A 16,560-nucleotide genomic window follows, 5' to 3' on the forward strand; every position below is an offset into this window, starting at 1 on the left:
GGAAGCATTTTTATACTTCAGCAGAATTCTGAGAACAAATGAAGAGATCGGAAGCATTTTTAAACGTCAGCAGAATTCCGAGAACAATGGAAGAGTTCCGAAGCATTTTTAAACATCAGCAGAATTCCAAGAACAATCGAAAAGTAACGAAGCATTTTTAAACTTCAGCAGAATTCCGAGAACAATGGAAAGTTCCGAAGAATTTTTAAATTACAGGAGAATTCCGAGAACAATGGTAAGAGTTCCGAACCATTTTTAAATGTCAGCAGAATTCTGAGAGCAATGGAAGAGTTCCGAAGCATTTTTAAACGTCAGCGGAATTCTGAGAAAAATGGAAGAGTTCCGAAGCATTTTTAAACGTCAGCGGAATTCCCAGAACAATGGAAGAGATCGGAAGCATTTTTAAACGTCAGCAGAATTCCGAGAACAAGGGAAGAGTTCCGAAGCATTTTTAAACCTCAGCGGAATTCCGAGAACAATGGAAAAGTTCCGAAGAATTTTTAAATTACAGGAGAATTCCGAGAACAATGGTAAGAGTTCCGAACCATTTTTAAATGTCAGCAGAATTCTGAGAACAATGGAAGAGTTCCGAAGCATTTTTAAACGTCAGCGGAATACTGAGAAAAATGGAAGAGTTCCGAAGCATTTTTAAATGTCAGCGGAATTCCTTGAGCAATGAAATAGTTCCGAAGCATTTTTAAACTTCAGCTGAATTCCGGGAACAATGGAAGAGTTCCGTAGCATTTTTGAATTTCAGCAGAATTCCGGGGACAATGGAAGAGTTCCGAAGCATTTTTAAACTTCAGCAGAATTCTCAGAACAATGGAAGAGATCGGAAGCATTTTTAAACGTCAGCAGAATTCCGAGAACAATGGAAGAGTTCCGAAGCATTTTTAAACCTCAGCGGAATTCCGAGAACAATGGAAAAGTTCCGAAGAATTTTTAAATTACAGGAGAATTTCGAGAACAATGGTAAGAGTTCCGAACCATTTTTAAATGTCAGCAGAATTCTGAGAACAATGGAACCGTTCCGAAGCATTTTTAAACGTCAGCAGAATTCCGAGAACAATGGAAGAGTTCCAGAAACATTTTTAAATTTCAGCGGAATTCCGAAAACATTAGAAGAGTTTCGAAGCATTTTTAAACTTCAGCGGAATTCCGAGAACAGTGGAAGAGTTCCGAATGTTTTTTAAACTTCAGCGGAATTCCGAGAAAAATGGAAGAGTTCCATAGCAATTTTAAACGTCAGTGGAATTCCGAGAACAATGGAAGAGTTCCGAAGCATTATTAAATGTCAGCGCAATTCCATAAACAATGGAAGAGTTCCGAAGAATTTTTAAACTTCAGCAGAATTCCAAGAACAATGGAAGAGTTCCGAAGCATTTTGAAATGTCAGCGGAATTCCGAGAACAATGGAAGAGTTCTGCAGCATTTTTGAACGTCAGCGGAATTCTGAGAAAATTGGAAGAGTTCCGAAGTATTTTTAAATGTCAGCGGAATTCCAAGAACAATGGAAGAGTTCCGAAGCATTTTTAAACTTCAGCGGAATACTGGGAACAATGGAAGAGTTCCGAAGCATTTTTAAACTTCAGCAGATTCCGGGAACAATGGAAGAGTTCTGAAGCATTTTTAAATGTCAGCGCAATTCCATAAACAATGGAAGAGTTCCAAAGAATTTTTAAACTTCAGCAGAATTCCAAGAACAATGGAAAATTTCCAAAACATTTTTAAACGTCAGCGGAATTCTGAGAAATATGGAAGAGTTCTGAAGCATTTTTAAACGTCAGCGAAATTCCGAGAACAATGGAAGAGTTCCGAAGCATTTTTAAACATCAGCAGAATTCCAAGAACAATCGAAAAGTAACGTAGCATTTTTAAACGTCAGCGGAATTACGAGAACAATGGTCGAGTTCCGAAGCATTTTTAAACATCAGCAGAATTTTAAGAACAATGGAAGAGTTTCGAAGCATTTTTAAACTTCAGCAGAATTCCGAGAACAATGGAAAAGTTCCGAAGAATTTTTAAATTACAGGAGAATTCCGAGAACAATGGTAAGAGTTCCGAACCATTTTTAAATGTCAGCAGAATTCTGAGAACAATGGAAGAGTTCCGAAGCATTTTTAAACGTCAGCGGAATTCTGAGAAAAATGGAAGAGTTCCGAAGCATTTTTAAACGTCAGCGGAATTCCATGAGCAATGAAAGAGTTCCGAAGCATTTTTAAACTTCAGCCGAATTCCGGGAACAATGGAAGAGTTCGGTAGCATTTTTGAAATTCAGCAGAATTCCGGGGACAATGGAAGAGTTCCGAAGCATTTTTAAACTTCAGCAGAATTCCCAGAACAATGGAAGAGATCGGAAGCATTTTTAAACGTCAGCAGAATTCCGAGAACAATGGAAGAGTTCCGAAGCATTTTTAAACCTCAGCGGAATTCCGAGAACAATGGAAAAGTTCCGAAGAATTTTTAAACGTCAGCGGAATTCCGGGAACAATGGAAGAGTTCGGAAGCATTTTTATACTTCAGCAGAATTCTGAGAACAAATGAAGAGATCGGAAGCATTTTTAAACGTCAGCAGAATTCCGAGAACAATGGAAGAGTTCCGAAGCATTTTTAAACCTCAGCGGAATTCCGAGAACAATGGAAAAGTTCCGAAGAATTTTTAAATTACAGGAGAATTCCGAGAACAATGGTAAGAGTTCCGAACCATTTTTAAATGTCAGCAGAATTCCGAAAACATTTCAAGAGTTCCAGAAGCATTTTTAAATTTCAGCGGAATTCCGGGAACAATGGAAGAGTTCGGAAGCATTTTTATACTTCAGCAGAATTCCAAGAACAATCGAAAAGTAACGAAGCATTTTTAAACGTCAGCGGAATTTCGAGAACAATGGAAGAGTTCCGAAGGTTTTTTAAACTTCAGCGGAATTACGAGAACCAATGGAAGAGTTCCAAAGCATTTTTAAACGTCAGTGGAATTCCGAGAACAATGGAAGAGTTCTGAAGCATTTTTAAACTTCAGCGGAATTCCCAGAACAATGGAAGAGTTCCGAAGCATTTTTAAACTTCATCGGAAATCCTAGAACAATGGAAGAGTTCCAAAGCATTTTTAAACTTCAGCGGAATTCCGGGAACAATGGAAGAGTTCGGAAGCATTTTTATACTTCAGCAGAATTCCAAGAACAATCGAAAAGTAACGAAGCATTTTTAAACGTCAGCGGAATTACGAGAACAATGGTCGAGTTCCGAAGCATTTTTAAACATCAGAAGAATTTTAAGAACAATGGAAGAGTTTCGAAGCATTTTTAAACTTCAGCAGAATTCCGAGACCAATGAAAAGTTCCGAAGAATTTTTAAATTACAGGAGAATTCCGAGAACAATGGTAAGAGTTCCGAACCATTTTTAAATGTCAGCAGAATTCTGAGAACAATGGAAGAGTTCCGAAGCATTTTTAAACGTCAGCGGAATTCTGAGAAAAATGGAAGAGTTCCGAAGCATTTTTAAACGTCAGCGGAATTCCTTGAGCAATGAAAGAGTTCCGAAGCATTTTTAAACTTCAGCCGAATTCCGGGAACAATGGAAGAGTTCCGTAGCATTTTTGAATTTCAGCAGAATTCCGGGGACAATGGAAGAGTTCCGAAGCATTTTTAAACTTCAGCAGAATTCCCAGAACAATGGAAGAGATCGGAAGCATTTTTAAACGTCAGCAGAATTCCGAGAACAATGGAAGAGTTCCGAAGCATTTTTAAACTTCAGCAGAAATCCTAGAACAATGGAAGAGTTCCTAAGCATTTTTAAACGTCAGCGGAATTACGAGAACAATGGAAGAGTTCCGAAGCATTTTTAAACTTCAGCGGAATTCCGAGAACAATTGAAGTGTTCCGAAGCATTTTTAAACTTCAGCGGAATTCCGAGAGCAAAGGAAGAGTTCAAAAGCATATTTAAACCTCAGCGGAAATACTAGAACAAAGGAAGAGCTCTGAAGCATTTTTAAACTTCAGCGGAATTCCGAGAACAATGGAAGAGTTCCGAAGCATTTTTAAACGTCTGTGGAATTCTGGGAACAATGGAAGAGTTCGGAAGCATTTTTATACTTCAGCAGAATTCTGAGAACAAATGAAGAGATCGGAAGCATTTTTAAACGTCAGCAGAATTCCGAGAACAATGGAAGAGTTCCGAAGCATTTTTAAACATCAGCAGAATTCCAAGAACAATCGAAAAGTAACGAAGCATTTTTAAACTTCAGCAGAATTCCGAGAACAATGGAAAGTTCCGAAGAATTTTTAAATTACAGGAGAATTCCGAGAACAATGGTAAGAGTTCCGAACCATTTTTAAATGTCAGCAGAATTCTGAGAGCAATGGAAGAGTTCCGAAGCATTTTTAAACGTCAGCGGAATTCTGAGAAAAATGGAAGAGTTCCGAAGCATTTTTAAACGTCAGCGGAATTCCCAGAACAATGGAAGAGATCGGAAGCATTTTTAAACGTCAGCAGAATTCCGAGAACAAGGGAAGAGTTCCGAAGCATTTTTAAACCTCAGCGGAATTCCGAGAACAATGGAAAAGTTCCGAAGAATTTTTAAATTACAGGAGAATTCCGAGAACAATGGTAAGAGTTCCGAACCATTTTTAAATGTCAGCAGAATTCTGAGAACAATGGAAGAGTTCCGAAGCATTTTTAAACGTCAGCGGAATACTGAGAAAAATGGAAGAGTTCCGAAGCATTTTTAAATGTCAGCGGAATTCCTTGAGCAATGAAAGAGTTCCGAAGCATTTTTAAACTTCAGCTGAATTCCGGGAACAATGGAAGAGTTCCGTAGCATTTTTGAATTTCAGCAGAATTCCGGGGACAATGGAAGAGTTCCGAAGCATTTTTAAACTTCAGCAGAATTCTCAGAACAATGGAAGAGATCGGAAGCATTTTTAAACGTCAGCAGAATTCCGAGAACAATGGAAGAGTTCCGAAGCATTTTTAAACCTCAGCGGAATTCCGAGAACAATGGAAAAGTTCCGAAGAATTTTTAAATTACAGGAGAATTTCGAGAACAATGGTAAGAGTTCCGAACCATTTTTAAATGTCAGCAGAATTCTGAGAACAATGGAACCGTTCCGAAGCATTTTTAAACGTCAGCAGAATTCCGAGAACAATGGAAGAGTTCCAGAAACATTTTTAAATTTCAGCGGAATTCCGAAAACATTAGAAGAGTTTCGAAGCATTTTTAAACTTCAGCGGAATTCCGAGAACAGTGGAAGAGTTCCGAATGTTTTTTAAACTTCAGCGGAATTCCGAGAAAAATGGAAGAGTTCCATAGCAATTTTAAACGTCAGTGGAATTCCGAGAACAATGGAAGAGTTCCGAAGCATTTTTAAATGTCAGCGCAATTCCATAAACAATGGAAGAGTTCCGAAGAATTTTTAAACTTCAGCAGAATTCCAAGAACAATGGAAGAGTTCCGAAGCATTTTGAAATGTCAGCGGAATTCCGAGAACAATGGAAGAGTTCTGCAGCATTTTTGAACGTCAGCGGAATTCTGAGAAAATTGGAAGAGTTCCGAAGTATTTTTAAATGTCAGCGGAATTCCAAGAACAATGGAAGAGTTCCGAAGCATTTTTAAACTTCAGCGGAATACTGGGAACAATGGAAGAGTTCCGAAGCATTTTTAAACTTCAGCAGATTCCGGGAACAATGGAAGAGTTCTGAAGCATTTTTAAATGTCAGCGCAATTCCATAAACAATGGAAGAGTTCCAAAGAATTTTTAAACTTCAGCAGAATTCCAAGAACAATGGAAAATTTCCAAAACATTTTTAAACGTCAGCGGAATTCTGAGAAATATGGAAGAGTTCTGAAGCATTTTTAAACGTCAGCGAAATTCCGAGAACAATGGAAGAGTTCCGAAGCATTTTTAAACATCAGCAGAATTCCAAGAACAATCGAAAAGTAACGTAGCATTTTTAAACGTCAGCGGAATTACGAGAACAATGGTCGAGTTCCGAAGCATTTTTAAACATCAGCAGAATTTTAAGAACAATGGAAGAGTTTCGAAGCATTTTTAAACTTCAGCAGAATTCCGAGAACAATGGAAAAGTTCCGAAGAATTTTTAAATTACAGGAGAATTCCGAGAACAATGGTAAGAGTTCCGAACCATTTTTAAATGTCAGCAGAATTCTGAGAACAATGGAAGAGTTCCGAAGCATTTTTAAACGTCAGCGGAATTCTGAGAAAAATGGAAGAGTTCCGAAGCATTTTTAAACGTCAGCGGAATTCCATGAGCAATGAAAGAGTTCCGAAGCATTTTTAAACTTCAGCCGAATTCCGGGAACAATGGAAGAGTTCGGTAGCATTTTTGAAATTCAGCAGAATTCCGGGGACAATGGAAGAGTTCCGAAGCATTTTTAAACTTCAGCAGAATTCCCAGAACAATGGAAGAGATCGGAAGCATTTTTAAACGTCAGCAGAATTCCGAGAACAATGGAAGAGTTCCGAAGCATTTTTAAACCTCAGCGGAATTCCGAGAACAATGGAAAAGTTCCGAAGAATTTTTAAACGTCAGCGGAATTCCGGGAACAATGGAAGAGTTCGGAAGCATTTTTATACTTCAGCAGAATTCTGAGAACAAATGAAGAGATCGGAAGCATTTTTAAACGTCAGCAGAATTCCGAGAACAATGGAAGAGTTCCGAAGCATTTTTAAACCTCAGCGGAATTCCGAGAACAATGGAAAAGTTCCGAAGAATTTTTAAATTACAGGAGAATTCCGAGAACAATGGTAAGAGTTCCGAACCATTTTTAAATGTCAGCAGAATTCCGAAAACATTTCAAGAGTTCCAGAAGCATTTTTAAATTTCAGCGGAATTCCGGGAACAATGGAAGAGTTCGGAAGCATTTTTATACTTCAGCAGAATTCCAAGAACAATCGAAAAGTAACGAAGCATTTTTAAACGTCAGCGGAATTTCGAGAACAATGGAAGAGTTCCGAAGGTTTTTTAAACTTCAGCGGAATTACGAGAACCAATGGAAGAGTTCCAAAGCATTTTTAAACGTCAGTGGAATTCCGAGAACAATGGAAGAGTTCTGAAGCATTTTTAAACTTCAGCGGAATTCCCAGAACAATGGAAGAGTTCCGAAGCATTTTTAAACTTCATCGGAAATCCTAGAACAATGGAAGAGTTCCAAAGCATTTTTAAACTTCAGCGGAATTCCGGGAACAATGGAAGAGTTCGGAAGCATTTTTATACTTCAGCAGAATTCCAAGAACAATCGAAAAGTAACGAAGCATTTTTAAACGTCAGCGGAATTACGAGAACAATGGTCGAGTTCCGAAGCATTTTTAAACATCAGAAGAATTTTAAGAACAATGGAAGAGTTTCGAAGCATTTTTAAACTTCAGCAGAATTCCGAGACCAATGAAAAGTTCCGAAGAATTTTTAAATTACAGGAGAATTCCGAGAACAATGGTAAGAGTTCCGAACCATTTTTAAATGTCAGCAGAATTCTGAGAACAATGGAAGAGTTCCGAAGCATTTTTAAACGTCAGCGGAATTCTGAGAAAAATGGAAGAGTTCCGAAGCATTTTTAAACGTCAGCGGAATTCCTTGAGCAATGAAAGAGTTCCGAAGCATTTTTAAACTTCAGCCGAATTCCGGGAACAATGGAAGAGTTCCGTAGCATTTTTGAATTTCAGCAGAATTCCGGGGACAATGGAAGAGTTCCGAAGCATTTTTAAACTTCAGCAGAATTCCCAGAACAATGGAAGAGATCGGAAGCATTTTTAAACGTCAGCAGAATTCCGAGAACAATGGAAGAGTTCCGAAGCATTTTTAAACTTCAGCAGAAATCCTAGAACAATGGAAGAGTTCCTAAGCATTTTTAAACGTCAGCGGAATTACGAGAACAATGGAAGAGTTCCGAAGCATTTTTAAACTTCAGCGGAATTCCGAGAGCAAAGGAAGAGTTCAAAAGCATATTTAAACCTCAGCGGAAATACTAGAACAAAGGAAGAGCTCTGAAGCATTTTTAAACTTCAGCGGAATTCCGAGAACAATGGAAGAGTTCCGAAGCATTTTTAAACGTCTGTGGAATTCTGGGAACAATGGAAGAGTTCGGAAGCATTTTTATACTTCAGCAGAATTCTGAGAACAAATGAAGAGATCGGAAGCATTTTTAAACGTCAGCAGAATTCCGAGAACAATGGAAGAGTTCCGAAGCATTTTTAAACATCAGCAGAATTCCAAGAACAATCGAAAAGTAACGAAGCATTTTTAAACGTCAGCGGAATTACGAGAACAATGGTCGAGTTCCGATGCATTTTTAAACATCAGCAGAATTTTAAGAACAATGGAAGAGTTTCGAAGCATTTTTAAACTTCAGCAGAATTCCGAGAACAATGGAAAGTTCCGAAGAATTTTTAAATTACAGGAGAATTCCGAGAACAATGGTAAGAGTTCCGAACCATTTTTAAATGTCAGCAGAATTCTGAGAGCAATGGAAGAGTTCCGAAGCATTTTTAAACGTCAGCGGAATTCTGAGAAAAATGGAAGAGTTCCGAAGCATTTTTAAACGTCAGCGGAATTCCCAGAACAATGGAAGAGATCGGAAGCATTTTTAAACGTCAGCAGAATTCCGAGAACAATGGAAGAGTTCCGAAGCATTTTTAAACCTCAGCGGAATTCCGAGAACAATGGAAAAGTTCCGAAGAATTTTTAAATTACAGGAGAATTCCGAGAACAATGGTAAGAGTTCCGAAATATTTTTAAACGTCAGCAGAATTCCGAGAACAATTCAAGAGTTCCGAAGCATTTTTAAATTTCAGCGGAATTGCAAGAACATTAGAAGAGTTTCGAAGCATTTTTAAACGTCAGTGGAATTCCGAGAACAATGGAAGAGTTCTGAAGCATTTTTAAACTTCAGCGGAATTCCGAGAACAATGGAATAGTTCCGAAGCATTTTTAAACTTCATCGGAAATCCTAGAACAATGGAAGAGTTCCATAGCATTTTTAAACTTCAGCGGAATTCCGAGAACAATGGAAGAGTTCCGAAGCATTTTTAAACGTCAGCGGAATTCCGGGAACAATGGAAGAGTTCGGAAGCATTTTTATACTTCAGCAGAATTCTGAGAACAATTGAAGAGATCGGAAGCATTTTTAAACGTCAGCAGAATTCCGAGAACAATGGAAGAGTTCCGAAGTATTTTTAAACCTCAGCGGAATTCCGAGAACAATGGAAAAGTTCCGAAGAATTTTTAAATTACAGGAGAATTCCGAGAACAATGGTAAGAGTTCCGAACCATTTTTAAACGTCAGCAGAATTCCGAGAACAATTCAAGAGTTCCAGAAGCATTTTTAAATTTCAGCGGAATTCCGAGGACATTAGAAGAGTTTCGAAGCATTTTTAAACGTCAGCGGAATTTCGAGAACAATGGAAGAGTTCCGAAGGTTTTTTAAACTTCAGCGGAATTACGAGAACCAATGGAAGAGTTCCAAAGCATTTTTAAACGTCAGTGGAATTCCGAGAACAATGGAAGAGTTCTGAAGCATTTTTAAACTTCAGCGGAATTCCGAGAACAATGGAAGAGTTCCGAAGCATTTTTAAACTTCATCGGAAATCCTAGAACAATGGAAGAGTTCCAAAGCATTTTTAAACTTCAGCGGAATTCCGAGAACAATGGAAGAGTTCCGAAGCATTTTTAAACGTCAGCGGAATTCCGGGAACAATGGAAGAGTTCGGAAGCATTTTTATACTTCAGCAGAATTCTGAGAACAAATGAAGAGATCGGAAGCATTTTTAAACGTCAGCAGAATTCCGAGAACAATGGAAGAGTTCCGAAGCATTTTTAAACCTCAGCGGAATTCCGAGAACAATGTAAAAGTTCCGAAGAATTTTTAAATTACAGGAGAATTCCGAGAACAATGGTAAGAGTTCCGAACCATTTTTAAATGTCAGCAGAATTCCGAGAACATTTCAAGAGTTCCAGAAGCATTTTTAAATTTCAGCGGAATTCCGAGAACATTAGAAGAGTTTCGAAGCATTTTTAAACGTCAGCGGAATTTCGAGAACAATGGAAGAGTTCCGAAGGTTTTTTAAACTTCAGTGGAATTACGAGAACCAATGGAAGAGTTCCAAAGCATTTTTAAACGTCAGTGGAATTCCGAGAACAATGGAAGAGTTCTGAAGCATTTTTAAATGTCAGCGCAATTCCATAAACAATGGAAGAGTTCCAAAGAATTTTTAAACTTCAGCAGAATTCCAAGAACAATGGAAAAGTTCCGAAACATTTTTAAACGTCAGCGGAATTCTGAGAAAAATGGAAGAGTTCCGAATCATTTTTAAACGTCAGCGAAATTCCGAGGACAATGAAAGAGATCAGAATCATTTTTAAACTTCAGCGGAATTCCGAGAACAATGGAAGAGTTCTGAAGCATTTTAAAACTTCAGCAGAATCGCGAGAACAATAGAAGAGTTCCGAAGCATTTTTAAACTTCAGCGGATTTCCGAGAACAATGGAAGAGTTCCGAAGTATTTTTAAACGTCAGCGGAATTACGAGAACAATGGAAGAGTTCCGAAGCATTTTTACTCGTCAGCGGAATTCCGAGAACAATGGAAGAGTTCCGAAGAATTTTTAAACATCAGCGGAATTCCAAGAACAATGGAAGAGTTCCGAAGCATTTTTAAATGGCACCGGAATTCCTTGAGCAATGAAAGAGTTCCAAAGCATCTTTAAACTTCAGCAGTATTCCGGGAACAATGGAAGAGTTCCGTAGCATTTTTAAACTTCAGCAGAATTCCGAGAACAATTGAAGACTTCCGAAGCATTTTTAAACTTCAGCGGAATTACGAGAACAATGGAAGAGTACCAAACCATTTTTAAACTTCAGCGGAAATCCTAGAACAATAGAAGAGTTCTGAAGCATTTTTAAACTTCAGCGGATTTCCGAGAACAATGGAAGAGTTCCGAAGTATTTTTAAACGTCAGCGGAATTACGAGAGCAATGGAAGAGTTCCGAAGCATTTTTACTCGTCAGCGGAATTCCGAGAACAATGGAAGAGTTCCGAAGAATTTTTAAACATCAGCGGAATTCCAAGAACAATGGAAGAGTTCCGAAGCATTTTTAAATGGCACCGGAATTCCTTGAGCAATGAAAGCGTTCCAAAGCATCTTTAAACTTCAGCAGTATTCCGGGAACAATGGAAGAGTTCCGTAGCATTTTTAAACTTCACCAGAATTCCGGGAACAATGTAAGAGTTCCGAAGCATTTTAAAATTTCAGGAGAATTCCGAGAACATTGGAAGAGATCGGAAGCATTTTTAAATATCAGCAGAATTTCGAGAACAATGGAAGAGTTCCGAAGCATTTTTAAACTTCAGCGGAATTCCGAGAACAATGGAAGAGTTCCGAAGCATTTTTAAACTTCAGCGGAATTCTGAGAACAATGGAAGAGTTCCAAAGCATTTTAAACTTCAGCTTAAATCCTAGAAAAATGGAAGAGTTCTGAAGCATTTTTAAACTTCAGCAGAATTCTGAGAACAAATGAAGAGATCGGAAGCATTTTTAAACGTCAGCAGAATTCCGAGAACAATCAGAAAGAGTTCCGAAGCATTTTTAAACATCAGCAGAATTCCAAGAACAATCGAAAAGTAACGAAGCATTTTTAAACGTCAGCGGAATTACGAGAACAATGGTCGTGTTCCGAAGCATTTTTAAACATCAGCAGAATTTTAAGAACAATGGAAGAGTTCGGTAGCATTTTTGAATTTCAGCAGAATTCCGGGGACAATGGAAGAGTTCCGAAGCATTTTTAAACTTCAGCAGAATTCCCAGAACAATGGAAGAGATCGGAAGCATTTTTAAACGTCAGCAGAATTATGAGAACAATGGAAGAGTTCCGAAGCATTTTTAAACCTCAGCGGAATTCCGAGAACAATGGAAAAGTTCCGAAGAATTTTTAAATTACAGGAGAATTCCGAGAACAATGGTAAGAGTTCCGAACCATTTTTAAACGTCAGCAGAATTCCGAGAACAATTCAAGAGTTCCAGAAGCATTTTTAAATTTCAGCGGAATTCCGAGAACATTAGAAGAGTTTCGAAGCATTTTTAATCGTCAGCGGAATTTCGAGAACAATGGAAGAGTTCCGAAGGTTTTTTAAACTTCAGCGGAATTACGAGAACCAATGGAAGAGTTCCAAAGCATTTTTAAACGTCAGTGGAATTCCGAGAACAATGGAAGAGTTCTGAAGCATTTTTAAACTTCAGCGGAATTCCGAGAACAATGGAAGAGTTCCGAAGCATTTTTAAACTTCATCGGAAATCCTAGAACAATGGAAGAGTTCCAAAGCATTTTTAAACTTCAGCGGAATTCCGAGAACAATGGAAGAGTTCCGAAGCATTTTTAAACGTCAGCGGAATTCCGGGAACAATGGAAGAGTTCGGAAGCATTTTTATACTTCAGCAGAATTCCAAGAACAATCGAAAAGTAACGAAGCATTTTTAAACGTCAGCGGAATTACGAGAACAATGGTCGAGTTCCGAAGCATTTTTAAATTACAGGAGAATTCCGAGAACAATGGTAAGAGTTCCGAACCATTTTTAAATGTCAGCAGAATTCTGAGAACAATGGAAGAGTTCCGAAGCATTTTTAAACGTCAGCGGAATTCTGAGAAAAATGGAAGAGTTCCGAAGCATTTTTAAACGTCAGCGGAATTCCTTGAGCAATGAAAGAGTTCCGAAGCATTTTTAAACTTCAGCCGAATTCCGGGAACAATGGAAGAGTTCCGAAGCATTTTTAAACTTCAGCAGAAATCCTAGAACAATGGAAGAGTTCCTAAGCATTTTTAAACGTCAGCGGAATTACGAGAACAATGGAAGAGTTCCGAAGCATTTTTAAACTTCAGCAGAAATCCTAGAACAATGGAAGAGTACCTAAGCATTTTTAAACGTCAGCGGAATTACGAGAACAATGGAAGAGTTCCGAAGCATTTTTAAACTTCAGCGGAATTCCGAGAACAATTGAAGTGTTCCGAAACATTTTTAAACTTCAGCGGAATTCCGAGAGCAAAGGAAGAGTTCAAAAGCATATTTAAACTTCAGCGGAAATACTAGAACAAAGGAAGAGCTCTGAAGCATTTTTAAACTTCAGCGGAATTCCGAGAACAATGGAAGAGTTCCGAAGCATTTTTAAACGTCTGCGGAATTCTGGGAACAATGGAAGAGTTCGGAAGCATTGTTATACTTCAGCAGAATTCTGAGAACAAATGAAGAGATCGGAAGCCTTTTTAAACGTCAGCAGAATTCCGAGAACAATGGAAGAGTTCCGAAGCATTTTTAAACATCAGCAGAATTCCAAGAACAATCGAAAAGTAACGAAGCATTTTTAAACGTCAGCGGAATTACGAGAACAATGGTCGAGTTCCGAAGCATTTTTAAACATCAGCAGAATTTTAAGAACAATGGAAGAGTTTCGAAGCATTTTTAAACTTCAGCTGAATTCCGAGAACAATGGAAAGTTCCGAAGAATTTTTAAATTACAGGAGAATTCCGAGAACAATGGTAAGAGTTCCGAACCATTTTTAAATGTCAGCAGAATTCTGAGAACAATGGAAGAGTTCCGAAGCATTTTTAAACGTCAGCGGAATTCTGAGAAAAATGGAAGAGTTCCGAAGCATTTTTAAACGTCAGCGGAATTCCTTGAGCAATGAAAGAGTTCCGAAGCATTTTTAAACTTCAGCCGAATTCCGGGAACAATGGAAGAGTTCCGTAGCATTTTTGAATTTTAGCAGAATTCCGGGGACAATGGAAGAGTTCCGAAGCATTTTTAAACTTCAGCAGAATTCCCAGAACAATGGAAGAGATCGGAATCATTTTTAAACGTCAGCAGAATTCCGAGAACAATGGAAGAGTTCCGACGCATTTTTAAACCTCAGCAGAATTCCGAGAACAATGGAAAAGTTCCGAAGAATTTTTAAATTACAGGAGAATTCCGAGAACAATGGTAAGAGTTCCGAACCATTTTTAAATGTCAGCAGAATTCCGAGAACATTTCAAGAGTTCCAGAAGCATTTTTAAATTTCAGCGGAATTCCGAGAACATTAGAAGAGTTTCGAAGCATTTTTAAACGTCAGCGGAATTTCGAGAACAATGGAAGAGTTCCGAAGGTTTTTTAAACTTCAGCGGAATTACGAGAACCAATGGAAGAGTTCCAAAGCATTTTTAAACGTCAGTGGAATTCCGAGAACAATGGAAGAGTTCTGAAGCATTTTTAAATGTCAGCGCAATTCCATAAACAATGGAAGAGTTCCAAAGAATTTTTAAACTTCAGCAGAATTCCAAGAACAATGGAAAAGTTCCGAAACATTTTTAAACGTCAGCGGAATTCTGAGAAAAATGGAAGAGTTCCGAATCATTTTTAAACGTCAGCGAAATTCCGAGGACAATGAAAGAGATCAGAATCATTTTTAAACTTCAGCGGAATTCCGAGAACAATGGAAGAGTTCTGAAGCATTTTAAAACTTCAGCAGAATCGCGAGAACAATAGAAGAGTTCCGAAGCATTTTTAAACTTCAGCGGATTTCCGAGAACAATGGAAGAGTTCCGAAGTATTTTTAAACGTCAGCGGAATTACGAGAACAATGGAAGAGTTCCGAAGCATTTTTACTCGTCAGCGGAATTCCGAGAACAATGGAAGAGTTCCGAAGCATTTTTAAACGTCAGCGGAATTCCTTGAGCAATGAAAGAGTTCCGAAGCATTTTTAAACTTCAGCCGAATTCCGGGAACAATGGAAGAGTTCCGTAGCATTTTTGAATTTCAGCAGAATTCCGGGGACAATGGAAGAGTTCCGAAGCATTTTTAAACTTCAGCAGAATTCCCAGAACAATGGAAGAGATCGGAAGCATTTTTAAACGTCAGCAGAATTCCGAGAACAATGGAAGAGTTCCGAAGCATTTTTAAACTTCAGCAGAAATCCTAGAACAATGGAAGAGTTCCTAAGCATTTTTAAACGTCAGCGGAATTACGAGAACAATGGAAGAGTTCCGAAGCATTTTTAAACTTCAGCGGAATTCCGAGAACAATTGAAGTGTTCCGAAGCATTTTTAAACTTCAGCGGAATTCCGAGAGCAAAGGAAGAGTTCAAAAGCATATTTAAACCTCAGCGGAAATACTAGAACAAAGGAAGAGCTCTGAAGCATTTTTAAACTTCAGCGGAATTCCGAGAACAATGGAAGAGTTCCGAAGCATTTTTAAACGTCTGTGGAATTCTGGGAACAATGGAAGAGTTCGGAAGCATTTTTATACTTCAGCAGAATTCTGAGAACAAATGAAGAGATCGGAAGCATTTTTAAACGTCAGCAGAATTCCGAGAACAATGGAAGAGTTCCGAAGCATTTTTAAACATCAGCAGAATTCCAAGAACAATCGAAAAGTAACGAAGCATTTTTAAACGTCAGCGGAATTACGAGAACAATGGTCGAGTTCCGAAGCATTTTTAAACATCAGCAGAATTTTAAGAACAATGGAAGAGTTTCGAAGCATTTTTAAACTTCAGCAGAATTCCGAGAACAATGGAAAGTTCCGAAGAATTTTTAAATTACAGGAGAATTCCGAGAACAATGGTAAGAGTTCCGAACCATTTTTAAATGTCAGCAGAATTCTGAGAACAATGGAAGAGTTCCGAAGCATTTTTAAACGTCAGCGGAATTCTGAGAAAAATGGAAGAGTTCCGAAGCATTTTTAAACGTCAGCGGAATTCCCAGAACAATGGAAGAGATCGGAAGCATTTTTAAACGTCAGCAGAATTCCGAGAACAATGGAAGAGTTCCGAAGCATTTTTAAACTTCAGCTGAATTCCGAGAACAATGGAAAGTTCCGAAGAATTTTTAAATTACAGGAGAATTCCGAGAACAATGGTAAGAGTTCCGAACCATTTTTAAATGTCAGCAGAATTCTGAGAACAATGGAAGAGTTCCGAAGCATTTTTAAACGTCAGCGGAATTCTGAGAAAAATGGAAGAGTTCCGAAGCATTTTTAAACGTCAGCGGAATTCCTTGAGCAATGAAAGAGTTCCGAAGCATTTTTAAACTTCAGCCGAATTCCGGGAACAATGGAAGAGTTCCGTAGCATTTTTGAATTTTAGCAGAATTCCGGGGACAATGGAAGAGTTCCGAAGCATTTTTAAACTTCAGCAGAATTCCCAGAACAATGGAAGAGATCGGAATCATTTTTAAACGTCAGCAGAATTCCGAGAACAATGGAAGAGTTCCGACGCATTTTTAAACCTCAGCAGAATTCCGAGAACAATGGAAAAGTTCCGAAGAATTTTTAAATTACAGGAGAATTCCGAGAACAATGGTAAGAGTTCCGAACCATTTTTAAATGTCAGCAGAATTCCGAGAACATTTCAAGAGTTCCAGAAGCATTTTTAAATTTCAGCGGAATTCCGAGAACATTAGAAGAGTTTCGAAGCATTTTTAAACGTCAGCGGAATTTCGAGAACAATGGAAGAGTTCCAAAGGTTTTTTAAACTTCAGCGGAATTACGAGAACCAATGGAAGAGTTCCAAAGCATTTTTAAACG

This window comes from Phyllobates terribilis, unplaced genomic scaffold, assembly GCF_046119375.1.
Source record: "Phyllobates terribilis strain yellow unplaced genomic scaffold, ASM4611937v1 Scaffold_5__5_contigs__length_657084704, whole genome shotgun sequence".
NCBI lineage: Eukaryota > Metazoa > Chordata > Amphibia > Anura > Dendrobatidae > Phyllobates > Phyllobates terribilis.